At 41.9% G+C, this 27,266-nt stretch overlaps 1 protein-coding gene across 1 annotated transcript in view; it reads left to right on the forward strand.

Annotated features, from left to right (window-relative positions):
• Positions 1 to 1,080: 1,080 nt before the first annotated feature.
• LOC135208633 (cytokine receptor-like) overlaps positions 1,081 to 27,266 on the forward strand; it is a 278,711-nt gene continuing 252,525 nt past the window's right edge. The window contains exon 1 of the mRNA XM_064241020.1: positions 1,081 to 1,302. The gene's annotated coding sequence lies outside the window, so the exon portion shown is untranslated. The remainder of the gene's footprint in view (positions 1,303 to 27,266) is intronic.

The following is a 27,266-nucleotide window of genomic DNA, read 5'->3' on the forward strand; positions in this document are numbered from 1 at the left end:
GGAATAAAAATTCTCCAAATTTCCTTTACAAGTGGCTTCAAATTGCTCCTATTTTGTTGATATTTTTAAACATTTTCTCGGGGGGCCTTACAGCGGCCCCTCGGACCCCCCAGCTGGTTAGGCTCGCCACTCCTCCCTTTTTCAGGAAGGGGGGGGAGGGGGGGGGGCTCAAATAAACCTTTGCCCCCGCCGAGAAAAACTGAAATCACGCCCTTGTTTGCCACGCACTACTTGATACGTAAATGTGTGACACACGAAGCATTTAAGTTGTAACCCTTTGGCCTCCCACCCAAGAAAAATCTAAAATAACGCCATGGAACCCACATCCCGAGTATCAGCATAAAGTAACGTTGCCGGCCTGGGTCTGTACCGATTCCAATATATGTGAATTCACACAGTTGTAAGTATGTAAAAGCGGCGATAATTTATATTCCTTCTCGTGACCAGGTCGGCAACGTGACCTGGTGCTGATGCTTGGGATGTGGGTTCGAATCCTGCTCCCGGACGTCAGAATTTACTCCATATCTCTTGCATATGGGCCAGTCTTTGTAGTGACAAGTATATCCAAAAAGTGTGAAGAATTTGATAAGTTAGCAGGCATTGTGGCTAATACCCCCCCCCCCCCCCACACCCCCCCCCTCTCTCTTCTCCTCTCTATATAATATATATATTATATATATATACTATATATAATATATATATATATAAGTATATATAGATATATATAAATATTAATTATATATATATATATAGTTTTTTTTTTTACCAAAGTTTGAGAAATATGAAGAGGCTTCTCCAACTTTTGCATCCTTTTCCATAGCAGATCATGTGTAGATATACGTACGACATTCAACAGTGATCCATAGTCAACATATAGCATACTCAACACCCAGCCCTGAAGCGATTATCCAAATAAATAGTGTTAAAATGAATACAGAAGTTGAGTCACCTCGTCGATAACGGACGTGGTGCTATCTGGGCATTAGTTTGTCTTAATCTTATCACGGGATTAGTGTTACTTTTGACACCTATTTCTCTTCGAGGGCTCTACATCATCACTTACCAAGTTTTAGTCAAACCGCAACCCTGGAACTTTCAGGGCCATGGTGTTTTGTATCGAGTGTTACACTTCCGGGTAAAAAGTGGTGGAAGTATTATGAAGGTTTCCCTTCATAAAACCCTTAGTTTTTGACATTTCATTATATCAAATAAGAATAACATGCGTGATTACTGGGTAGAAGATTAATTTTGAAGTGACTCCAACAGATAACTTGAGGAAAACAGCCGCTGTCTACGAACACGGTATGTTTGGCATTTCCAAGGCTTTTACGAAATAACATTTATTTTTTGAGAAGAGACCAGGCTTCATCTTACATACTTTTAGGATCTCAATACCCGAAACCAATTTCTATAGCGTAGGGCAAGGAAAGTTAATAATAATATAGTTATACATTTTTACTGTCAAAAATACAATGGTTTTTTCCGAGGAGTCCATTGAAAAGCATCCTAGTTTATCCTCATTTAGTTTAATTTTGTTGTTCTCCAGTTTTTAGTTCTTCAGTGGGTACCTATTACTCGGCTGTATATTGCATGTTATTCATAACTTTACAGGATATTCTTTATATTATTCCATGATAGTATAGTTCGATAGTTTATATATTATTACCAAATAAATAATGTCGGTCGTAGCAGATTTACAATTGCCTTGCTAATAAAGACAAATTCTTGAATCATTCCAGCGCACCATCTTCAACTGTCATTTCCAAGTTCTAAATCATACCTCATATTCATGTTGCTGCATCAACTACTGCATTGAGTCTAGTGATATGTGTCATTCTTCTTCCTTTTCATATATTTCGGGGCAAGTTATCCGTCTCAATGAAAATTTTAATACCTGCCTGGAAAGTAGATCAACATTATTAGATGTATTTTAGGCTTATTTTTTTTTTTATCAGTTTCCTTATCATTAACCTTTTTAATTTTTTTTTCTGTTGGTGGTTCTTGGAGTAAGCTGTCTACCTGATTTTCACTTGCTTTTAAACTATTATATAATTTTCCTCTTCAATAGGAACTTTGCAAACTGAGTCAAGTTCTTACTTTTCTTATCGATTTATTTTTGGCACGACGCCTTTGCTCTCAGCTTCTCTTATTTTTGCACTAAACTATGGTGAATTTTCTGCAGATTTAACTTCAGTCATAATAATCGGACGGTAGTGGTCGCATTATGAAGAAAATGCTGCAGCAATTATAACAGTTTATTTTCATTACTGCCACCCATTCCACAAGCATCTACAGGCTGTTTCTAGAATATCTTTTCGAGTTACTCATTGTTCGATCAAAATGTATTTTCAGCTCGCCTGTTCTTACACTAGAAAAATTATTTTTCAAATGTTCACTTTTACCGTCTCCGCGAATTAAGTCGGACGTATGACCAAATCCTGACCTGTGTTTATTGACATTGTTTATCAGAGTGCGCCATTAATAAGGATGCATTGTCCTCACTCCTCAGTGCGTCATTCGTCTTACTTATCTCTTATTTTTGTGAGACCTCTTTATATTAACACGCAGTATTCATATATTTTATATTTCTGTTCACTTACGTTTCTTCACCCATCTTTTATGGCGTTGTTTTACCACGTTGCTGTCAGCAGTAATGTGTCTATAATTAGCTGTCTCTCGTTATAGCATTTCGTTTGTTTGGTTTTCCGTTGATTGAACGTCGTAAAGTCCTTTTTGCTTAATTTTTTCTGTTGATCTGCGTTTTAATTGATTTTTTTTATATATATTTTGGCATTTAGACCTGTATTGAATGATGCCTGTCATCAACATTGCTATACTTAAATAAGATCAAGTACTCGTCAGTTACTTTTCATCATTGGTGAACATTTCTTGATTGCTTTAGATTTCATTTCTCCAGTGTAGTTATGTCTCTTCTTTCATGAAATCTCTGTCAATTTACCCTGGACAACTGCTATACGATCTTTGAGTCTTCATCCCTCTTCATCAACTGTAATGTTTACTTCCCACTGTCTCCGTAGGTTTTATTTTGTTTAAAGTTTCGTTTTTTCATGTTTGTCAGGAAATTCCTTGTGTTCATCTTTTGTCAAATTTGTTCATTGAATTGTAATTTGGAGATACGCTGATCTCACTCTTTTTCCTATCGTGGCATAATATTCTATTTTAGTATTAGTCTAGGTGCCAAAGTCCGAACCTCGTTGCTAGGTCTGCCCAATGTTTTTTGACTGATCACCCCTATTTAGAGGGTGCTGATTTCAGATCGGAATGATGCCACACTGGCACCCTTGAGGTTTTTGAGATATTCAAGATGGCCGCCAATATGGATGCTGCAATATGCAAATATCGGTGTTATGATCATTACTTTGATTAATTATCATTATTAGAGATATATTCTGTTAGGATTCACAAAGAAACGAATAACTTGTGCCAGAATGTTTATATTCAACATGAAATATCTCATTTTATCATTATAATTGCTTCAAAATGACTAATAGTAGGTTTTGTACCAGTAAATATCTCAAAGACTATTCATTTCAGGTAAAATTCAAGCAATACTTAAACCTAGAAAGATGAGCATAAAATAAAAATACAAAGCAATGTAACAAACAGACAAATTATTATTATTCAATTACGTCATTATGTACTATTTTCAATAAATGATGCAAAATATGCTTTAAATGCTATATTATCTTTTGTTTTGAAAAAGCTTAATATGCGCAATATGCAGGAGGATATACTAGTCCTCAGTTTCCTCTAAATCTCTTCATTGACATCGCTGTCTTCATCATCACTCATATCACGTGTTGTTCATAGACTAAGCAGTTACCACATGCACCGCAAGCACAGAAGATTGTACAAGATAGCTGACTACTCATGCAACATCACCTTCGAGATTTGCATGACTCATTAACAGAGCATTCACATCGAATCATCTACAGAGCTGATTTGGTACTTTGATGAGTTGTTATAGGGGCTTTAATTGAAGGGACCTTGAATGTTCTTTTTGCCAGCCGTATAATGCAGGGTCAAGGTTTGGAGGATCTGGCTGCTTCACGTGTTTCCAGATAAACACTTGAAGGTGAGCACACTTCACATTTTCTATGAATGCCTCAGTGGTTGGTGGCAAGGACTTCAGTGCTGGCATCCTAGTGACCTTTCTGTTACCTGCTATTGTCAGCCACACCTGATAACGAGCATCTGACAAAGTGTTTTCAGGGCAACCATAGCACGCAACAATAAACTTACTGGTTTCATCGACAATAGCACTAAAGTCACTTTGTTCATCTCCTAATTTTTTCAGTATATACCCCTTTCTCAGGATATTGATAGCTGTAGTCTTTCCTATGCCCCACATGTAACTGTCGTGTCGCATCCAGTGAGTTCATGGGCTGCTAACAAATCTTCAATTAGGTTCTGATTTTTTATCACTATGTCAGAAATGCTGCAGACTGATCTCTTGGCGCTTGTCCTTTCCATCACAACAGGAATGTTAATGTTGTTACTATGGGAGTGGTGTGTAAGGAGGAGGAAGACATCAGCGTCATCAAACATAGCTTTGATTGAACACCTTCCCTCTCTTGCAAGATGAATCATCTGCTGCACAATGATAACATCAGCCTCTTCATGTTTAATTTTTAGGTTATATCTTGACAAGCAAGCTCCTTGTTCAATCTGAACTGGAACTGGGTTACCTCCTGCAAGGATTAGCTTGTGTTTGTAATCTTCATGAGATGATGGTAAAGATGATATCCTTGATGGCGATTGCTGGCAAATAAGTTCAATCAGTTGCTTTTTGTTGTATGTAACATTGAGGATAATTCTGTTTTGGTAGGGGCATATCTAACCTCAGTTGGTACTGTCTTGTAACACCTCCTGCGCATCCAATCCTTGTTCCATCTTTAATACTGTAATCATGGTTCCGGTCAAAAACTAAATACACGTCATTCTCACTCAGCTTGCGCATGAGGTAGTCAACAAAGCTATCAATCTAGTCATGGATGGTCCCTTTTGATGGCCAATGAACTACCCACAGTATTGCACATCCATCAGTGATTAGCTCTTCTTAAATTAGTTGATCCTTGTAGCTTGAGCGAGAAGATTGCTCATCCTGTAGATTCTTCTTTAATATTGATTTTGTCTTTGTTATTCTCATAAGGCCACTGTCTTTTGTCGCCAAAATACCCATTACTCTGGAGAATATCAGAGCAATGTCAAATGAGGATGATGGACCAATAGTAACGCTCTTCCTAATGTCAGACAGTGTTTTAACTCTGGTTCAAATTGGATTATGGAACCCTGCCGGCAGTAGTTCATGAAATTCTACCTTCCATTTATTTCCGATGGCAACTACTTCATCAACATTCACTTGGCCAGATTTCACAACCTCAGAAGCTATGTTGAAAAGGCCATCTTGATGTTCATTTGGACCCAGAAGATCAATGAAAGATGACAGCCCCTTGCAGATTTCCCTTCTGTCAGTTTCATCAGCATGTCTGCGAGTATCCAACTCCTCATTTCAACAAGATCTTTAACAAGCTGGCTGCAGTGGTTTAAACTAAGTGCCCACCTTTTCATGGCAGCTGGATTAAGAGTAATGCCCACCAGTCCTCAAAGGCCATGGCCATATCTCATAAATGTAGTCTCTATGAACATATCAGACCACATCTAGTCCCAGATGCCTGTTCTCCTTTCATGAAAGAATTAAGGACCTCCCTTGGCAGTTTGTTCATGGATTCTAAGTACTAGTATAAACCATACCTAGCTTAGTTAATGTGACCAGCAGCAAAGAAATATGGCAACATCATCTTCACTGCCATTACGAGGACAAGAGAGAGAGAGAGAGAGAGAGACAGGTAGCTGGGTACTGATGCTTTATTAAATGAACTGGGTTGACATAGACAAGTGCAGATGGATAAGTAGTACCGACTCGCACTGAGAGCAGAAATGACTCTGAGCCAGTAGATTTGTGTTTTCTCACAAGTGCATATACATAAATAAATGCAGACAGGTTGCGTACATACATGATAATTATCTTAGCGGAAAGGCCAGAGAATGCTTTACAGAATGGTATAAGGAACTATGTGGCTAAGATGGTTGAATACAATATATATACAAGAGAAAGCGTTGTTCTTACAAATACTCCCCCCTCCTAAGACAATGATTATGCAACAATGCTTGGATGATAAAAATCTTGGAGGCAGGAAATGACTTCGTGTCCTTGTGACACTTGTTGTGGGATGTCATTGAATGTTGAGTCCTTCAGCATTACTGGCTGACAGGATGCCTCCCCTGGTGGTTACCTGGGGGGTTTTACTGTCGACTGTGGGTGACCCAGACAGTGGAGGGGGCTGCATTGTGTGTGGTGGCAGCATGGGATGGGCCAAGGGGACCCCCAGGTGCAGTTGCATTGAGGAAGTCCCCAGCGAGCAGCGGCATCTGGCGGGCAGAGCAAGACCACAGGAGAGGCAGCAGCGTTGGCAGGTCGAGGAGGTCCACAGGTAGTGGAGTGGGGCAGCAGAGCAGGCCCATAGGTGCAGCAGTGGTGTTAGTGGGCTGAGGAGGACTACGGGCGGCGGTGTCGGTTGGGTGAGCAAGTCCACATGCAGTGGCGTCAGGCGGGCCTAGCAGGCCTACAGGTGTGGCAGAAATGTCAGGAGGTTGTCTGGGGACTTGCAGGTGGGGCAGTGGCGTCGGGAGGGGGGTGGGAGCTGAGGAGGCCCGCAGGTTCAGTGGGTCGAGAAAGTATCTGGCATCCCCTAGTTGAGGCAAAGGAGGCCACGATGACGGTATGGATGTTTCTGGCCTGTTCCCTGATTCTGTGTTGGCTGACCAGCACCCAGTTCCTGTCCTAGTGATCTCACACACCAAAACGTGCAAGGGCGCCGTATTTAGTCCGCTAATGGTGTTGGGCATAATTGACAAGAGTTGATAAATGCCAAAACATGCAGAGGTGCCGTTTTTAGTCCGTTAATGGTGTTGGGTTCATCAGAGTCAAGACTAGTTGCCTTGTGGGTCCGTTAATGACTCTGAGTGCGAACCACTCTGGGAAGTCACTAGTTGTGAGGACAAGAGAGAGAGACAGGTAGCTGGGTACTGATGCTTTATTACAGACAAACTGGGTTGATATAGACAAGTGCGGATAGATAAGTAGTACCAACTCGCACTGAGAGCAGAAATGACTCTGAGCCAATAGATTTGTGTTTTCTCACATGTACATATACATAGATATATGCAGACACAGTTGCATACATACATGATAATTATCTTGGCGGGAAGGCCAGAGAAGGCTTTACAGAATGGTATAAGGAACAACGTGGCTAAGATGGTTCAGTACAATATATACAAGAGAAAGTGTTGTCCTTACACCATCAGATGGAAGGGCCATTCTGCCTCTCTCTCTGCTCTTATAAAGAGCGTCATTATGAGCACTGGTTTGATTAAGCAATCAACCCATAGTTTTGTTGTCCAGCTCTCATTTGCTCTTATTATTATTATTATTATTATTATTATTATTATTATTATTATTATTATTATTATTATTATTATTATTATTATTATTCTGGAAACAGACCTTTTTTCAAACATGTTTTATTAAAAATAATGGCAGAATTCACAGAATTGATTTTATATAAAATTCTTTCAATTCTCCTTATGATTTGTCTTTCTGGCATGCTGGTATTATAAAGCAGCTGTCCAATATTCGTTGTGCTGTAGGTCGTCAACGGAATTTCAGGCTGGTGTTATTAAAGGCAAACTGGTTATCAGGGACAGACTGGGGTCGTCAGTATACAGGTGTGTCCTGTAGGTTGGGAACAGGCTGTAGTTGTCAGGGGTCTATCCAGTATTCCTTGTTTTTTCTTCTTTTCTGGTTTTTCTATAGGTGTCTACATGTTTCGGCCACCTCGTTTGGCCATCTTCAGGACAGGATCGCTGAGTGCAATGGTCTGTGTTGGATGGATTCACGCTATTTATTGCATTCAGGTGGTTTGAGGAGATGGGTACCTCACTTTTCATTGGGCAATACCTGTGTCGTCACAAGCGATGTCATCAGGGGGCCGGTTGCTGGTTGGCTGTCCACTTCGTGGGCGGAGCCTCATCCTTATTGGTGATGGTGGAGGTCCCCTCGAAGGGCGTGCTACCAGGTCGTCCTCAGGGTGAGAGCTTGAGCTTCGATCACCCTTAAGGTTACCAGGGACATCCTTAGGATGAGAGCTAATGCTTCTCTCTTCCTCAGGATCCCTCAAGCGCAATGGTCATTGTGGGGCGTTGTCTCCTGCCCTCCTGATGGCGGTGGGGAGGAGGAAGGTCTCCTGTGTGACGTTGAAACTGGGCTTCTCCCTCCCGATGTGCAGTGCTTCTAAGATAAGGCAAACGACGTAGATCAAGTGCTTGGTCGATAAACTTGAAGTTACGGACGATGTAGCTGTGGCGGATTCTTTTATTATGTGCAGTCCTTGCATGATTAAATATTGATCCTTCCTGCACGAGACAGGAGATCCTCTTGGAGAGGCACATTAACGTCATCCCGATGTAAGTTCCGAATGTAAGACCTGCACTGTTGCAGCATCGGGCTGGCTTAAGAGAAATCGCCAACTTACGACTGGAGTCCCTGGGAACAGTAGTCTCTTGGATCTCCTTCAGGAATCGCACAAGTGTACAAGAAGTTTATTTTTTCAAATCTACCAAGTTGCTTTACCACTCTCGCTATCTCTCTCTCTGCATGTAAAGACCTCAGACTTGTCCCAAACAACTTTCCACACCATCTTCCAAGTCCAATGTCAGCGAGTGTGTCTACTGACACAATCCCACCACCCAGACTTTCATCAGTTCCGTTACCACCCATTGAAGAGAACGTCTCATGCTTGGAGCAATGGTTACTTCAACACTTCTCTTCTATGACATTCAATATGACCAGGGAGCCATTACCAGTGATGGTGGGGGAGCCCCACCACATCCATCTGATGCTGAATGCTGTGCAGTATGCATGCCATACTCCCACAACAGTTCCCAAGCACAGGGAAGCCGAGGTGAAGGCCCAGCTTGAAGAAAACATGCTGAATGGCATCAGCCAAAAAGTCCCCCCAGGGGAAGTGATGGAGTGGTGTGCGCGAATGGTCATGGTGGCAAAGAAGTCAGGTCACCCATGATGCACAGAGGACTATCAATGCCTGAATGCCTCCTGCAGAAGAGAGACACATCACACTCCAGCGCCCTTCGACATGGTATCCGGAATCCCCTAACACTCCTATAAGACAATAGCTGGTGGAACTTGATGAGGAAAGCTGCCGCCTGACGATGTTCATCCCACCCTGGGGCTGCTTCCAATACTGCAGGACCCCCATGGGCCATTGCTCGGCCTCGGTTGCCTATACGTGACAATTCGATGACGCCATCAAGGATGTACCACAGAAGTATAAGTGCATAGATGACGCCCTTCTTTATGACAGTGGGGTTGAAGAAGCCTTCTGGCACACATAAGACTTCTTGGCAATGCGTGTGGCAAAGGGCATCACACTTAAGCCCAAAAAATTCAACTTCTGCAGGAGAGAAGTAGAATTCATAGGGTTCTATTTGGGTTGGGAAAGCTATAAACCAACTGATGACAGCCTTGCAGCCATTTGGGAGTTCCCAATGCTGCCCAAGCTCACAATTACCAACATCAGGTCATGGTTCGGCTTTGTTAGCCAGCTGGCGCCGTTCCTTGTGGCTGCCCCCATCATGGAACCATTCAGGGACCTCCTGAAGAAGAAGCAGATGGACAAACACATCTTCTGGGACAGGTGTCTGCAGGAGAAATTCAGGAGTGCTCAGGACACCATCTGCAAGCTGGCCAGGGATGGCCTTGTGTACTACAATAAGTCTCGCCCTATGGCTGCCCTCACGGACTGGAGCGGGGAAGGCATAGGATTCGTCATCCTCCAGCAATTTTGTGCTGCACAGCTGCTGATATGCCATTCTGCTGTAAAGATGGGTGGAGAATTGCCCTCTGCGGAAGTAGACACCTGTCCCCCGCTGAGGCCAGGTATGCTGCAGTAGAAGGGGAGGCCCTGGCTGTGGTGTGTTGCCTAAGGAGGGCTAGGCTGCTTCTGCTGGGATGCCCCAACCTCATTCTATTACTGACCACCGACCCCTAGTCAAGCTATTGGGGTACAGAACCCTGACAGGCATCGACAACCCCAGGTTGTTCAGGCGAAAAGAGAAGACCCTTCAATACAGATTCACCATCAGGTATCTACCAGAAAGAAAAATTGTGTGGCTGACTTCCTGTCTCACTTCCCTACCCTGCGGGCTGCCCCTGACAACTGTGACGTTGAACTAGAGGATGACATGGCAGCTGCCATCACTATGGCAGTGACAGAGATGCTACTTAGGGAGGGACTCACCATGGATGAGAAGACCGCCAGTGCAGTGGTGGTCAAAGATCCGGTATATCAGTTGCTGATGGTGAGTGTGCCTGCAGGTGACTGGCCCCCATAGAAGGAGCAGGAGGTTGGCTGTCTTGAGCCATTTTACAGTGTGAGAGATCGCCTCTCAACGTCAGAAGATTTTGTGCTCTACACGTACGAAGATGGGTGCATATGACTAGTGATTCCAGAAGAACTTTATCAGCAGGTGTCAGAAAATCTACCTCTAGGTCACCAAGGGCTCGACTCCACGCTCAGGAGAGCCAGATGATCCGTTTATTGATCTGGCATGGAGGGCGACCTTCAGCACCACAGGAACAAGTGCATTATTTGTGACATGCAAGCTCCATCCCTACCTGAGGAAGCAATGGTCATCACACTGCCCCCAGAATACCCCTTCCAGTGCATGGTTACGGATATGTTTCAGTTGGAGGGGCGCATGTACATGGCGTACGCTGATAGACTCACAGGATGGCTGGAAATAGCCTGTTTAGCCAAAGGTGCTACTTCACAGAGAGTAATGTTAGTGCTAAGAAGCTACTTCAAGAGATGGGGGCCCCAGAGGAAGTGTCCATAGACGGAGGCAATAACCTGGTAAGCAAAGAAATGTCAGCCTTTTTTAGGAGATGGGGGTCAAGGTGTGCCTCTCATCAGCACATTTCCTGCGATCAAATAGTAGGGCAGAAGAAGCTGTAAAAACCGCAAAAAGAATCATCAGTGCAAACACAGAGGATGGAGGCAGTCTGGACTGTGACAAGGCCTCTCTCGCAATGTTGCAATACTTGAACATGCCCATCCCCAACATCAACAAGTCCCTTGCGACTGGGAGGCAATTACGAGATGGCGTTTCCATGGCAAAGCAACATTACCTGGTCGACAGGCACTGGCAACAGGTATTGCGTAGGCGTGAACCTCAAATGGCCACTGGCAAAGAGAAAACAAGTGCCAATCATGCCACCAGGACACTCGAACCCTAGCAGGGAGGGGCCCGTGTAAGAGTGCAAAATCAAGCAAAAAAGGAATTGGATTGTACAGGTTTGGTGGTGGACTCACTTCCCCACCAGCAGTACAGAATCAAATTGGACAGCAGTGGACGGCTGTTACTAAGGAACAGGAGACACATTGCACCCACCAACAGCGCTGATGTTCCCGTCATCTCACACACCCCCCTACCTGCACTGAATCAACGCAGCCAGAGGCACTAGCATGCCCCAAGAGGCATAGCCCAAGGTGGCTATCCGATTATGTCATAAACTGTGTGAACGAGTAAAAGTTATGCTTTGCTTCCATTACAGAATGAACATATAATTTGCAATATGTTACTTATTCATTTGTTTGATTGTTTGTTATCCCAAAAGTTCATTGCCCTTTGTTTTATTTTTTTTAGATATGCATTGTGCATATATGTATTTCTTGTAATATAAAATTTTCATTCAATTATTATAGCCATTTCATAGCATCTCTTGCTTATAATTAAATAAAAATTTTGAAAGGGAGATGTAAGATTGTAGAAGAGAATAGGACTTGTTTTCCCGCCTTGGGGGAAAGGTTGGCATTTCCCTCCAACCGAGTCAGTATGAAACTGGCGCTCTTGTAGTACGCATCACTCTCCAATACAAGCATTACTAACATCCTACAAGTGACACGTGCTTGTTGCACAAAGGAATCTTTACTAATATCTTAAAGAGAGATTTTAACCAAAACCATTAAACATCTACATAAAAACACTATCAAATACTAATCCCAAGACAGTAATTAGTAGAATGGTACTCATATGAAGTTAATTAATCCAATATTAACATAGATATAAACGCATAAATTTAACACTTGTTGAACATAGTTTCACAATGAAACTTAGTAATAAACCCGGCTATCTGTTAGAGAGTAAAACTTATGTGTGAATATAAATTGTTGAAGCCATCTCACTTGTTTACATTTTCTGTATCCGAGAGAAATTTGTTTTTGTTAAGTAAATGACTGATCTTCATGGAAGCAAGCCATCCTCTCGCCTAGACGTTAAGCAGAGTTGCGCGTCTTATTTATGCCTATTTTCTCCACTTTTAATTACCACCATCATGGCCACTGCAACTACACTATCTGAGGAGAGGAGAACTAACTCTCACGTATTTGCCTGATCGGTTTTCTAGGGTAAGAGTGCTATCTCTGGGGCATATGTAGTACTTCCCAGCTGGTCAACTTGGTGATGCCAAATCGAAACTAGTTTAAGAACGCATTTCTATTAATTCCTTAATTATAATAGAATGATTTATTGTAATTCTGACATTTTGTTGTATGCTTACTTTGGTATGTATTAGAACAGACATTGTCGCAAAATATTCGACAACAGAGCACTAGTTCAACCTCGATGTTATGAGGAGGATAGTCCCACCTGAAGGGAAAAGCCCCAGCCTGTACACAAGGACAGCTCTGAAAACAAGCTGAATTTTGATTATTTTATTACAAAAATCGAATTTAAATGATTAGTTACATATCTACAGAGTGGCTCACAAAGAATGGGGACAGATTACCCTCTGACTTTGCATAGAAACTTGAGTAGCTGCATGACCATGAAAGTCTCTAAAAAATCTCTATAAATTTAGAAAAAGGCACAATGACTGATGCACGAACATAATGGCAATACACTATTACTCAACTGCAGACATCAAACGGTATACTAAAGCCAGTGATGGCAAAAATACAGAATGATCACTCACTGGACTTAGTCATGGTCACAGAAGTCACTCGCAACTCCCTTCCTCGTGGAACTGAACAAGTTGAGATTGGAGCCTGCTCTGCTTGATGGGACTTAATTTGATAACTAGAAGCAAAAGAGGATGATTGCGGTGTGCGGGGCCTTTTTATACCCGTGCAGACTAGCCAGTTACTTTAGGATTTTGATTTATAAAAGACATATCCTTCTTGTATATAGAAATTAACTTAGCATAACACACAGGGGAGTGTTCCATGGGGAACCAGAGTGACTATGGAATAAAACACAAAAATGACACGATAACCATCTCGTTCTTGCTGCCAGATATTGAATATGTGGCACTTTGCCTACCAACAAAGGCGGGAAAAGGTATGTGGAGAAGCGGGATTACATGAAAAAACAGTGCACATATTTTTTCAATACATCCTCCACCTTCTAAAAAAGGGGAAAGAAGAAAAGGCTGGCAACAATGCCATCTGGTGTGGAGCAAGAGAGCATGGTCTAGTGGGGGTGTTGAGGCCTAGAGGCATATGCAGTGCTACGATATGCGTCTAGCTCTCTACGGCATATAGTTTCAGTACTGAGTGATCACTCGACAAATGGCAAAGGTACACAATATCAAAATACAATGCAATCAATGTCAAGGCAATGTACAAAATGTAACTCAATCAATGCAAAAAATGACAATAAAAATGGGCAAAACACAGTTCAAGCAAATTCAAGCAGTCACAGAATGCAACATAGCAACTTCAAAAAAGCAATGCAATAGCAACACAGGCCACATTATGGCAACAGCAATGATCATATGAAAAAGGCAATTCCAGCATATGGATAACATATCAATAGCAAGGCATTACAAGGCACAAATATCAAGAGCAACCAAGTGATAGCAATAACACAGAACATGCTTCAGTTGATGTTAATGCAACAAGGCACTACAAAAAATACATTCAAAATTCCTCTCAAGGAACTTGCAATCAACTCAGTGCTTGTCACAGAGCATTTTGCTATCAGTGCCATCATCAATGGTAGAAATCAGGATAACACAAATGATTCATTTTGTAAATGGTTTATGTAGCAATCATAAAAGGATGGAGCAAACGTGTTATGAAACCAACCAGTTAAGGTAAGAATAGCAACAAAATGATCTATTACGATCTATAATGTCAAGTGTTTCGCTCATCATTCGGCTTAACGGTTGCTTAGCAATAGCAATCAGTTGCCCAAAACTCCGTCAGAAGTATTAATGAGGGAGCTCATCCCGTGCAATAAATGAGTTACATAATGGACACAGTCTACAATGTCAATAAACAGTTCATACAGTTGAAGCCGTCTGAGGACCACTCTATTCAGTCTCCTCTTCTTGCTCGTCATTGTGGGCATTACTCTCAAGCAGGACGATGTGTTGTACTGCTTGCAGGTGCTCCTTGCCTTCGAATAGTACTTTCAGAGACCTGAAAATGCCTTTGTCGTCAGGGTAGAGCTCGATGATCTCACCAAGGGGCCATTGGCTGCATTTAAGCTGCTCTGCTTTCACCAACACAATGTCGCCTTCACGCAGTGCAGTCGGGGACGCCTCTCGTAGGTCGGGACATTCCTGAAGCGACTTCAGGTAGCCTTCCCTCCAGTAAGGCTTGAAGTGGTTGATGAGTCGTTAACGTCATATGCATATCTTCGTTAGGAACCATGGGTGGTAGCAGACGAACTACATCTTCATGGATGAGGTGCGATGGGATGAGGGCTTCATCCTCACGCATGTCCCCGGTGTACATTAAGGGGTGGTTGTTAACAACAGCCTCTGCCTCCTTTATGAGGGTTCAAAACTTTTCTTCAGTGAAGATGTTATGGAGTAGTGTGGTAGCCAACATCCTTTTGACTACCCCAATCAACCTCTCAAAAATCCCCCTTTCCAGGGAGATCTGGGAGTCTAGAAGATCCACTTTATTCCTGTCCTATGCAGGAATTGTCTAGTGACGTCCTCATCATAAATTTCCTGCAGAAAGGTACTTGCTGCATGGAAGGTCATCTTCTACTTGCTGCACAGGTCATCTTGTACTTGCTGCACACAAGGTCATCTTGTTATCACTGTACACAGTGGTGGGGATGCCATGGGTAGCGGCAAATCTTCAGAGGAGTAAAATGAAGGTATCAGTGTCCAAGTCGCTGCGGTAGTCTAGATACACTGCACAGCTGGCTAAACAGGTGATGATCAGAATGTGCCCCACTCCCCTTCTACTGGGATGGGGCACATGTGGTCTACACCGACCTTGTCAAAGGGACGTAGCATGAGTGCTCTGTCAGTCAGGAGGGTTGGAGGTGGTGTTTACTGGAGAAGAGGTGTGAAGGTCAAGATACATGCTGTACACCTCCCTACTACTCTCTTGGTGGTAGCCCTCAACCCTGGGCTCTAACAATCCTGCCAGAATAGTCATCAAAATATTAACTCCACAATGCATATGAGTGACGTGGAGGTGGTTAGGTACAATGTTACTAGTTGACCCTTAGAATGCAGCAAGATCAATTCAATTTTAGTGTTACTTACATTAACTAACCTATTCCAGGTGAAAATTATGCCACTGCACATAACTAGGCTAAGCTATTTCATGAAGTTACGGTAGGAAGGTGGTGTCTCTGTTCTAAATAGACTAACTTAGACGATGGATCTGCCTGGCAGTTCCCAAACTTTCATACAAGTGACATGACTTTCATAAGTTCAACTGGCGGAGTTTCACAAGTTCAACTGGCGGAGTCAGAGTTCTTTCTTCCCTGAACTCTCTCAGGGCAGCTACGATCACATTTTGTTGTCAGAGGGAAGATTCTCCTTCTTCAAAATACGGCTCAGCTGTCCCATCTTGGCAAAGGAAGGCTGATCCCTCATGCCATAAGCTGTTGGTTTTCAGGTCATGCAACGTAGAACCTCGGGTCAGAATGTCAGATGGATTTTGTTTGGTTGGGACATATCACAGTTCGATGCCACACTCATGTTGGATTGAAACAATCTCCCCACTCAGTTAGATATGAAAGAATTTTTATTTCCTGTTCTGCTGCCCACCCAGGCTATAGCTACCTTGCTATCAGTCCAGATCACAATGTTTTCCTAGCCTAAATCCTAACAACAAAGCTAAGAGCTCTAATTTAGGGATTGTCAACTTAGCTTGCTTTCGGGGCATAACCCTCATTATTAGAAGTTAACAGATCTACCTGCTCTGGTCCCTGCCTGACATAGGCTACAGTGCCATAGGTCTTACTGGATGTATCAGTCAACAAATGTAATTCGCCATCTTCCAAGGTAATCCCTCGCTTAAACTTGTGAGTGTGGATATATTCAAATTCTCTGAGTACTTTACTGGCTTCTAACTGATGGTTTTCTGACAGTACATCGTCCCAGCCCACCCCAGCTTCCCACACTTCCTGGAGGAGAATTTTTCTCCTGACACAAATGGGACTAACTAGCCCTAAGGGGTCGAAATTGGCAACTAAGAGGGACAGTAACTTTCGTTTTGTGAGGTTGTTATTACTAATTCCTTTACTCTTTTCATTCCTAGGCTTCAGATACAAATTACCTTCTTTCCTATCCCACTTTATACCTAACACAGTTATCTTTATTGGTTCCTTGCAACCTGTCTGCTGGTCAAACTCCCTACTATTACTTGCCCATCCCGTCAATGGCACGTGGGCCTCATCGAACAAGGATTTAACATGGTAATAGTCACTTTCCATTAGTTCCTTAGTTACATGTGTCTGTATATAATTGTCCACATAAAACGATTTGGTGAGATCTTCCCTTCCCCTCTCTCGGAGATGGGTTTGGAGCAATTGTAGAAGATACGGACTACTAGTTATTCCAAAAACTACTACGTTAAAGGAGTATGTGGCATTTCATTTATGCTTCCATCGCCATAAGAAACGAGCATATTTCACATCATTGGAATGCAGCAAAACTCTATGGAATGTTTTAGAAATATCTGAGATTAAGGCATGTTGATCTCGGTGGAACTTAAGGAGAAGATCGTACAATAGTTCTACCAATTAGAACCAGGATATAAGTAATCGTTTAGCAAAAGTTCCCCTTTGACTTTTGAGGAAGCATTAAACACAATATGCAAAGGTGCTGTCAGACTTTGTTTTTTCACACCAAAGTGAGGGAAGTAATATCCTTCAATTTTGGGATCAGTGACATCCCGAATGAATCCTGCTGACAGATACATCTAAAGGACATTCTCGTAATTCTTACAGTAGCTAGGATCTTTGAGAAACTGGATTTCTAGCGCGTTCAATTGCACGAGAGCACTGCGATAATTATTATTGGGGCGTTCAGACCTGCGAAACGGTAGGCTAACTTGGTACCTTCGTTCGGTACTGATGATACTGCTCTGGACCTTTTGCATGGCAGCGTGTTCTGAAGTAGTGTATTGCTCATGTGGTGCAATTCCTATGGTGTCTAACTTCCACCACATATCGACATCGATCTCTTCGGAAACGTGGCATACTCGTAAAGTGCATACAACTGCAACATCTAACCATTCCAGGGCCCATTGAGGGACTCGTCCGTACGGTGTCACGCCATTGTGAGTGATGAACACGCTCACTCCATCGATTTTATCCATCCTCAGAACAAACAAATTGAAATATTCAGCTCCAACAAGAATGTTAACATTATTAAGAAGGTCGCCATGAATCTGTTCATCGGCCATAGTACAACCCTTACTTTGCAAATGGGCTTTTACATTAGAAAGACCAACGTTGTGAATAGAAGTATTAACGTCATCATGAACAACAAGTTTAGAATTAATTACTCTTGGGCCTATGTGAAATTACCTCGAACAATTTGAGAGCCAAAAGGAGCAATATTTAATTATATATATTTGACCACAGTTAGTTGTAATTTTTTAGCTAGCCAGCTTGAAATAAAGCTATGCTGACTACCTGTATCTAAGAATACTCATGTTCAAAATGGTTGATCACGAGAGTACACAGTGGTTGTAGCAGTGGGTAACAAAGTAGCTGGGAGTTAGGTTGAAGGCCCATCCTTGACTATTTTCGGTTGTGAAACTACATGTGGAGGTTTAGGGGAGGACTGATAACTTGAACAGTTTGTGGAAGGCACAACGGACTTGGTTTGGGGGTTCTCTTTTACAAATTAAGCTGTGATGGCGTCCACCACATAACGTACAATTTCTCTTGTTGTTACACTGTCTACTGCCACGACCGGAGGCAAAACAATTAAAGCACATTTGAACAGGATCAACTAACGTTTCTTAGCTGCTACAGTTAGAAGTTTCATGCAATTAAAGGCAGTTTGGTTACCATTACAGAACAGGCACATCATTCCACTCGTTACTCTGGTTTCCAAACCTTTTTACATGCTGTCGGCGACAAGTCTTCTCCTTGTTGCAAGGAATCATCTTCCTAGCTTTGGATGAGGAAATCTAATGCCTTAAACAGTCCATCTAAGGAAAATTTGCACTTACGGAGATACTCTACTACTTTTTGATACACTTGACCCTGAGATAGCTTCTGATTAATGAGGCTGTTGTGACATTAAAAGGCTTGTCTGCTGCTATCCAAGCTTTATTCAACTTAAACTTCAGTAGATTATTACCTGAAACAACCAAGAATATAATTAGCAATGACCCCATAATCAATGTAATACAAACTATATAAGATCCCCAAAGTAAATCTAATTAAATCAAATAGATACAAAAGAAATAAACAAAAGGAAATACAAAAGAAAAGAGAATTACTTGGTACTTTGCTCTGACTGTCCCTCCATCAGGTAAGTAAACAAAGTATGAAAAGATCACCAGACAAACAGTTCAGCATGAGATATGAAAGAGCAAAAGAACAAAATTTTATAACATTCTTCTCCTCTAGATATAAAATTGGATACATCACTTCATAAGTAATCAATCCCATCCGTATTGGTCCGGAGCCCTTGACACCCTGGTTGATCTCCATACTGGAGGCAATGCAGCCTCTGTTCCAATCTGAGCTTCTGGGTGAAGTTCCATGCCCTCCGGAAACTCTTGATGGGTTGTTGTGGGTGACACTGGAGAGTGAGATTGTATGGCCTCTGGTGACAATGGAACAGAAGGTAGTTTTTGACTTTAAGCAACAGAATAGTTCCTAGGGCATGGGGCCAAGTCACATATGGAAACTGTCGACTTTCGTCCGCTAGGGTATCTAATGTTAGCATATGTTGGGTTAGCATCTAATAGTTCAACTTCATCCACCGGGGGTTCATTTTTCCTTGTTCTGACAAACCTCAGTAATACCAGTCCTGACGACATAAGCCATGAAGGAAGAGAACTCCCAGAGGATGAGCGGCACGGAAATCCAAAAAAACTGTTCGTGGGGTGTGACATTAGTTGCTGTCGACAGAAGGGATCTAAGTGAATGTATCACATCAGTGAGTATTGATTCCCAGTGCTGATCGGGAAGATTTCGGGACCTGAGTGCCAGCTGGATTGACTTCCATACAGTACTGTTGAGCCGCTCCACTTGCCCATTACCAATTGGATGAAAAGAGGTAGTTTGACTTGTTGCAACTCCCTTCTGCGCGAGATAGGTTTTGAGCTCCCTGGACATGAATGAGGTTCCTTGATCTGAATGTATATACTGAGGCATCCCACACAGGCTGAGTATTTGTTCTAAGCACTTAATCACTGTAGTTGTGTTCATGTTGGGACACAGAAAAGCGAAAGGAAAACGAGAATATTCATCAACCACAATAAGTAGATAGGGGTTGCGTGAGGCCGTCGGAACTGGTCCCTTAAAGTCAATGCTTAATCTCTCCATTGGTTGTGTCGCCTTGATGAGTGTTCCTTCTTGGAGTTTGTAGAACCTCGGTTTCAACTCGGCACATATCCTGCAGGAAGCACAGACCTTCTTAACGTCGTCAGTGGAAAAGGGAAGATTTTTTGATCTCCCAAAGTGCAATATGCAAATCACTCCTGGCTGGCACAGATTCCCATTTAGTTCAGTGAGGGTAGATGACGTGGAAACCACAGAACCGCAAAAAGTTCGGGTGAAGGCATCAGGTACCACATTCTCTTTACCGGGGCGATAATGTACTGTATAACTGAAGACTGCGAGTTCCATCCACCATCCCTGGATCTTATTATTCTTAACTTTAGTGCATTTCCTGTTATCGAACATGAAGGCCACTGAATGTTGGTGCATTAATATATAACTTTTCCAAAGTGGAAATGGCAGTATCATAATTCACACACTCCTCAATGTATTCATACACATTAGGACTGACATAGTTCACGAGTGTCCTTAGTTTATTTTGAGCCATTTCACCACATTCTTGAATAAAGTTGGAAAACGTCTTGTGCCAATGCCGCCATTCCTTTGCTGCAGAAGGGGAGCTGGGGTCCAGATCAAGACGGGTAGGCTTCAATAGTTTCTCCATAGTTTAAGTTGAATAAATTGTTGTGACATTAAAAGGCTTGTCTGCTGCAATCCAAGCTTTATTCAACTTAAACTTCAGTAGATTATTACCTGAAACAACCATGAATATAATTAGCAATGACCTCATAATAAATGTAATACAAACTATATGAGATCCCCAAAGTAAATCTAATTAAATCAAATAGATGCAAAAGAAATAAACAAAAGGAAATACAAAAGAAAAGGGAATTACTTGGTACATTGCTCTGACTGTCCCTCCATCAGGTAAGTAAACAAAGTATGAAAAGATCACCAGACAAACAGTTCAGCATGAGGTATGAAAGAGCAAAAGAAAATTTTTTTATAAGAGGCTCAATAGCATACCTTGATCCAAAGGGGATGCATTCTCATCGAACCCAATACAGAAGTTTTTGAGTTCAACGCAATTACACTTAGGTACGAAGATGTCGGCTAGTTGCCAATGCAAAATGTCTAACGTTTGCTGCTGGTTCCTGTAATACTTCTCCAATAAGTCTAGGGCAACATGATAATTTGCAGCGGTTACACTCTGTGACTGAATTACTTTGAGCGGCTCTCCTTCTAGTGATCCCAACTGATATGTATATTTAGCCATGTCATCCAAATCACTATGTTGATGAACGTGCGCATTAAACAGTTCTCTAAAGGTGGCAAATTTGCTCTTTTTGCCTTTGAATGTGGGCAGTGGCAAGTCTTTTAATCACAGCAAACAAGTTTTCGGTTGCAATATGCTAGTCAAGGTGCTGGCCGATATGGCTTAACAACAAGGTTATAGTCTGACCCACTTCTTCTAAAGCTGTAGTTACTTTATTCTCAAGGGAGGGCTCCAGTTTAACCATGTGCAGTAAATATAATGATTGTAATTGCTGCTCATCAGCTTGAATTCTTTCTACCAGATTTTGGTACACTTTTTCGTTTAGCGAATCCAGAAGATTCCTTTGGGCTCGAGTGATCGTGGCAGTCAGGAGGACCACGATGAAGTCAATCCGAGTTTCAATTTTGGCCACACTTTTGATTACGAGGGAAGTTACTATCAAAATTCTACTTTACAGGAAAGACAAATATTCGATGACAGAGCAAGGGAGAGAGGAAATGATGCTGCTTTTTTTTTTTTTTACATTATATTACTACAAATTTCAGCATTGACCCATTTAGCAGTTCTCCTGCCCGATCTGTCTAGCCCGCTCATGGCAGATCAATTTCGTGAAATATGGCTTGAACATATGCCTCGTGCATGAGCGTCAAAACAACAGTTAAGCTAGCTGTGCACTGGCACAGACTCTTGCTTCAGAATATCCCCTAATATGGGCAACAAAACTAACTAGGCTCTGCTGCAGACACCTAGCCTACGGTAACTGGTAACTTTAAGTTTTCCATTCCCGTTGTTCGCAGGAGGTTGGAGAGCAGTTGCGAGTAATCTAGTATCAACACGTTAAACGCCATATGCGATCTGCCGTTGCTCAGGGACTGGTTCTTTAGGACTATCTAGGTTCGAAGGACCAAAAATGTAGCAAAATATTCGACGACAGAGCACTAGTTCAATCTCAATGTTATGAGGAGGATAGTCGCACCTGAAGGGAAAAGCCCCAGCCCGTGCACAAGGACAGCTCTATGGAAACATGCTGAATTTTGATTATTTTGTTACAAAAATCGAAATTAAATGATTATTTACATATCTACAGTGTGACTCACAAACAATGGGGGTGGATTACCCTTGACTACATAGAAACTTGAGTGGCCGCGTGACCACGAAAATCTTTAAGAAAATTTCTATAAATTTGGAAAAAGGCACAATCACTGATGCACAAGCATAATGGCAATGCACTATTACTCAACTGCAGACATCAAGCGGTATACTAAAGCCAGTGATGGCAAAATACGGAATGATTACTCACTGTACTTAGTCATGATCACTGAAGTCACTTGCAACTACTTTCCTCGTGGAACTGAACAAGTTGAGATTGAAGCCCCCTCTGTCTGATGGGATTTAATGTGATAACTAGAAACAAAAGAGGATGACTGCAGCGTGCAGGCCCTTTTTATACCCGTGCAGACTAGTCAATTACTAATGTCAGCAACAAAACTAACTAGGCTCTGCTGCAGACACCTAGCCTACGGTAACTTTAAGTTTTCCATTCTCCTTGTTTGCGGGAGGTGAGAGAGCAGTTACGAGTAATCTAGTATCAACATGTTAAACACCATACTCGAGCTGCCATTGCTCAGGGACCGGTTCTTTAGGATTATCTAGGTTCAAAGGACCAAAAATGTAGCAAAATATTCAATGACGGAGCACTAGTTCAATCTCGATGTTATGAGGAAGATGCTCCCACCTGAAGGGAAAAGCCCCAGCCCGTGCACAAGGACAGCTCTATGGAAACACGCTGAATTTTGATTATTTTGTTACAAAAATCGAATTTACATGATTATTTACATACCTACAGTGTGACTCACAAACAATAGGGGCGGATTACCCTTGACTTTACATAGAAACTTGAGTGGCCGCGTGACCATGAAAGTCTTTAAGAAAATCTCTATAAATTTGGAAAAAGGCACAATCACTGATGCACGAACATAATGGCAATACACTATTACTCAACTGCAGACATCAAGCGGTATACTAACCAATGATGGCAAAAATACGGAATGATTACTCACTGTACTTAGTCACGGTCACTGAAGTCACTTGCAACTCCCTTCCTCGTGGAACCGAACAAGTTGAAATTGGAGCCCCTTCTGCTCGATTGGATTTAATGTGATAACTAGAAGCATGCAGGGCCTTTTTATACCCATGCGTTAGAATTTTGATTTATAAAAGACATATTATCCTAACATAGGAATCGTGTGAGAGAAATCTTTTGATTTCACAACAACCCTGTAATGATGTCTGTCATGAAAAAAATATGTGCACTGTTTTTTCATGACATAATCCCGCTTCTCCACACACCTTTTCCCACCTGTGTTGGTAGGCAAAGCCTTTGCTGGAAGGCAAAGTGCCAAATATTCGATATCTGGTAGCAAGAACGAGATGGTTCTCGTGTCATTTTTGTGTTTTATTTCATAGTCACTCTGGCTCCCCATGGAACACTCCCCTGTGCGATATGCTAAATTAATTTAGCATATCGCACAGGGGAGTGTTCCATGGGGAGCCAGAGTGACTATGGAATAAAACACAAAAATGACACGAGAACCATCTCGTTCTTGCTACCAGATATCGAATATTTGGCACTTTGCCTTCCAGCAAAGGCTTTGCCTACCAACACAGGTGGGAAAAGGTGTGTGGAGAAGCGGGATTATGTCATGAAAAAACAGTGCACATATTTTTTTCATGACAGACATCATTACAGGGTTGTTGTGAAATCAAAAGATTTCTCTCACACGATTCCTTTGTTAGTAAACTGTATACATTGGATATTTTCTGAACTATTTAATACAATATATATAGCAATATTTCAAAGGTGTAAATTCCTCCCTTCTCCTCTGCTTAGTGTGATTATTAACAAGTTTACACTTGCATAGAAATAATACCGAGATACGAAACTCCAATCACCTAGCTGTGCTTTTTCTTCTTCCTGCTATAACCTGACGTTGTGGAAGGTTTGTCACTAAAAGGTGGATCCGTCCTTTTCGCAACAACTGCCATAGTTGCTATAAACCACATAATGTTCAGATTCGGAACATGTTGGTAAAACATCTGATTGCTTATGCAGACAATAATCCCTAGGTTTTGGTTATCAAGTTTGTATGCTTAGTCTAGACTTAACTGTTGTTGACAGGGATTTAGATGGAATTGTACTAATACTAAAGTAACTACTATCATGAAAAAATTTGTGCACTATTTTTCCATGACCACTTTCTGCCTGTCCCACATATATAAGAAGTTCCACGTATGCCAATTGGCTGCAAGAACGAGATGGTTCTGGATCAAATTTCGTTATTTCCAAGCAATCTACTATTTTGTTGCTTTTGAATTCCACCCAAAGTCCACTTGATGGTTGAATTTTTTTTGTCATGTCAGAAGGCAGTAAGTCCTTAGATTAGAATCAGTTTCAAAATTACAAGAAAATGACTAACTCGCTATCCCACATCTCCCTTATCAGTGTCGTGAGCGTTCTTCACTTGAGTGATTCCAACGAAGATGGACGGGGGTTGGTGAGCTCTAGTTTAACCACATTATCTGTATATTCACTTGGGAGTTGTGAGTGACATGCAATCTTGTAAGTAATCTGTGTTAATCTTTGCCATCGTTGGCTCAATGTATTGAATAATGTTTTGTGTAACTGTGGAGTGGCTCAGAATTGTAATTATGTATAATTTTGGTCGGAGACAGCGAATTTTGGTGTGCTCTTGTAGAATCTCGTGGCCGTGTGTCCATGCATCTTGTTGTAATGTAAGGGCAATACGGCCCCTTTATTGTTGTGTGTAATTTTGATAAGTAAATGTGAGAGAAAGTAATCTATTTTTGTAATAAAATTGTAAAACTCCGACATTTTTTGTCCTAGTTGTCCTTGTGTACGGGCTGGAGACTATCCCAAGGGGTAAGCCTGTCCACCCTCTTACATCTGGCACAAACTGTCAATTAAGTTGCTGAATTATTAGCGACATTTTTGGTCCTTCGAACTGGAATAGGCCTAAGGATCCAGTCCCCGAGCAATGACAACTTAATTTTGATCTTTAACGTGTTAATTGTAGGTCACTCACAGCTACCCTCCAACCTCCCGCAGAACAAGGGAGGGACTGGAAATAGAAATATGCAGAAGGCCAGGTGGTCTAATCTCTAGCCCATCTTCTAAGGTGTTGCCTTTTTGGAATAGGCCGCTGTTTATCTGGGGTAACGACCTCGCAAGAGATAGTGACCAAGTAGTCTGGGGTAGACTGAAAGCCTTTTTGGAATGCGTGCGGTTGATCGCCATTAGCGTGGCCTATGCAAACACTGAAGAGTGTGAATATTGCAAGGCGAGGCGCTTCAGTACAGCTCCACCCAAGTACTGTGCACGAGTAAAGATCTTCAATACGCAGGTTTGAAGGTACTGTGCGAGACAAAGAAGTCGTGGAGTACGACATTTGCCCATGAACCCTGTAGCCTATAGACAAGGATGTGCCTTTGATAGAGTTCACTTCGATGCTCACGTTGCATTATGAGATTGATCCACGGCGAGCAGGCCCAACAGACAAGATAGGAAAACTGCTAGATGGTTCCATTATTTGAATTTAATCTAATTTAACGTAAAGAAAACAGCATCATTTCCTCTCTCCCTTGCTAGTTTGGAACAAGTCTTTCCATCTATAGTAGTGTTCATATAATTTCCCACGTAGTCAAAATGGCAGCTGCAATTAGAACAAAATTTAGGTCCATTGTAGTCCTCCTAATCACTAATCTAAGTCGTGCCCAAAGAAATCTCCTTGATTCGTTAAATGTAACTGTATATCAAAATTTTTTAGAACATATTCAAGCTGATAAGCAGCAGCATAGATTGTTGTATCTGAATCATACCGTTAAATTGGAGCTCACTGTTGAAACTAAGTCGTGAAAGTGTTGAAAGACGCAGGATAAATGATCACCTTATTACTAAGCTGTATCGGTACTTTGGCTAGTGTATCGCAGCCTAAAACCCATCTGCCTCAATTGAAAGAGCTCCCACTACTCATATTCAAAGGTGAAATAAGCGAGTTCACCACCTTTAAGGAGCTATGTAACGCACGCATTTACCAATGTGCAGATTTGGTCGATGTGGCCAAATATACATATCTGATTGGATCTCTCGAAGGGGAGCCACTCAAGACAGTTCAGACCTTGAGCATAACTGCTGCTAATTATGGTGTAGTCCTTGACTTACTAGACAAGTACTATGGGATAGCCCTTGACTTACTAGACAAGTACTGTGGGAATCAGCACCAAACGCTGGTTATTCTGCATTGACTATTGGGCAATATCTTTGTACCAAAATGTAATTGTATCAAACTTAGGAATTTTTGTATCAAACTTAACATTCTCATTGAGCAAATTAAATGCATCAGTGGATCCTCGTTGGATCAAAGTATGTTGTTGAGCCTTATCAACCAAAAACTATCTCAGGGTCAAGTATATCAGAGAGTAGTTGACTATCTTCGTAAGTGTGACTTTTCCGTAGATGAGCTGTTTGAGGCATTGGATTTCCTCATACTTTGCATGGAAGACGATTTCTTACAGAGGGGAGAAGACTTGTTGCTGACAGTGAGTAAACAGGGATTGGAAACCAACGTACCGCATGCGACACCGTGTCCGTTCTGTAATGGTGACCACACTGCCTTCAATTGTTCGAAACATTCAAATGTAGCGGCAAAGAAACGCCAATTAATTTTAACTAAAATGTGCTTTAATTGCTTTGCCTACAGTCACAGCAGTAAACAATATAGTAATAAAAGAAATTGTAAATTGTGCGATGGACGCAGTCACAGCGTCCATCACAGCTTAATTTGTGAGAGAGACAACTGCCAATCCAGGTCCGTTGTGCCTACAACCAACCACAACCAACCATTTGAGTTTTCAATCCTCCTCCAGACCTTCTCATGTAGTTTCACAGCCCGTAAAATACCACGGATCTAACCATAATGTAAACCAAAAAGCTCAGTCAAAATAAAAAAAATGAAAACTATGAGTAACCACTACTGCCACTGTATACGCTCGTGATCAACCTTTTTGTACATGTGTGTTCCTTGACACA

The sequence above is a fragment of the Macrobrachium nipponense genome, chromosome 11 (genome assembly GCF_015104395.2).
Source record: "Macrobrachium nipponense isolate FS-2020 chromosome 11, ASM1510439v2, whole genome shotgun sequence".
Classification (NCBI taxonomy): Eukaryota; Metazoa; Arthropoda; class Malacostraca; order Decapoda; family Palaemonidae; genus Macrobrachium; species Macrobrachium nipponense.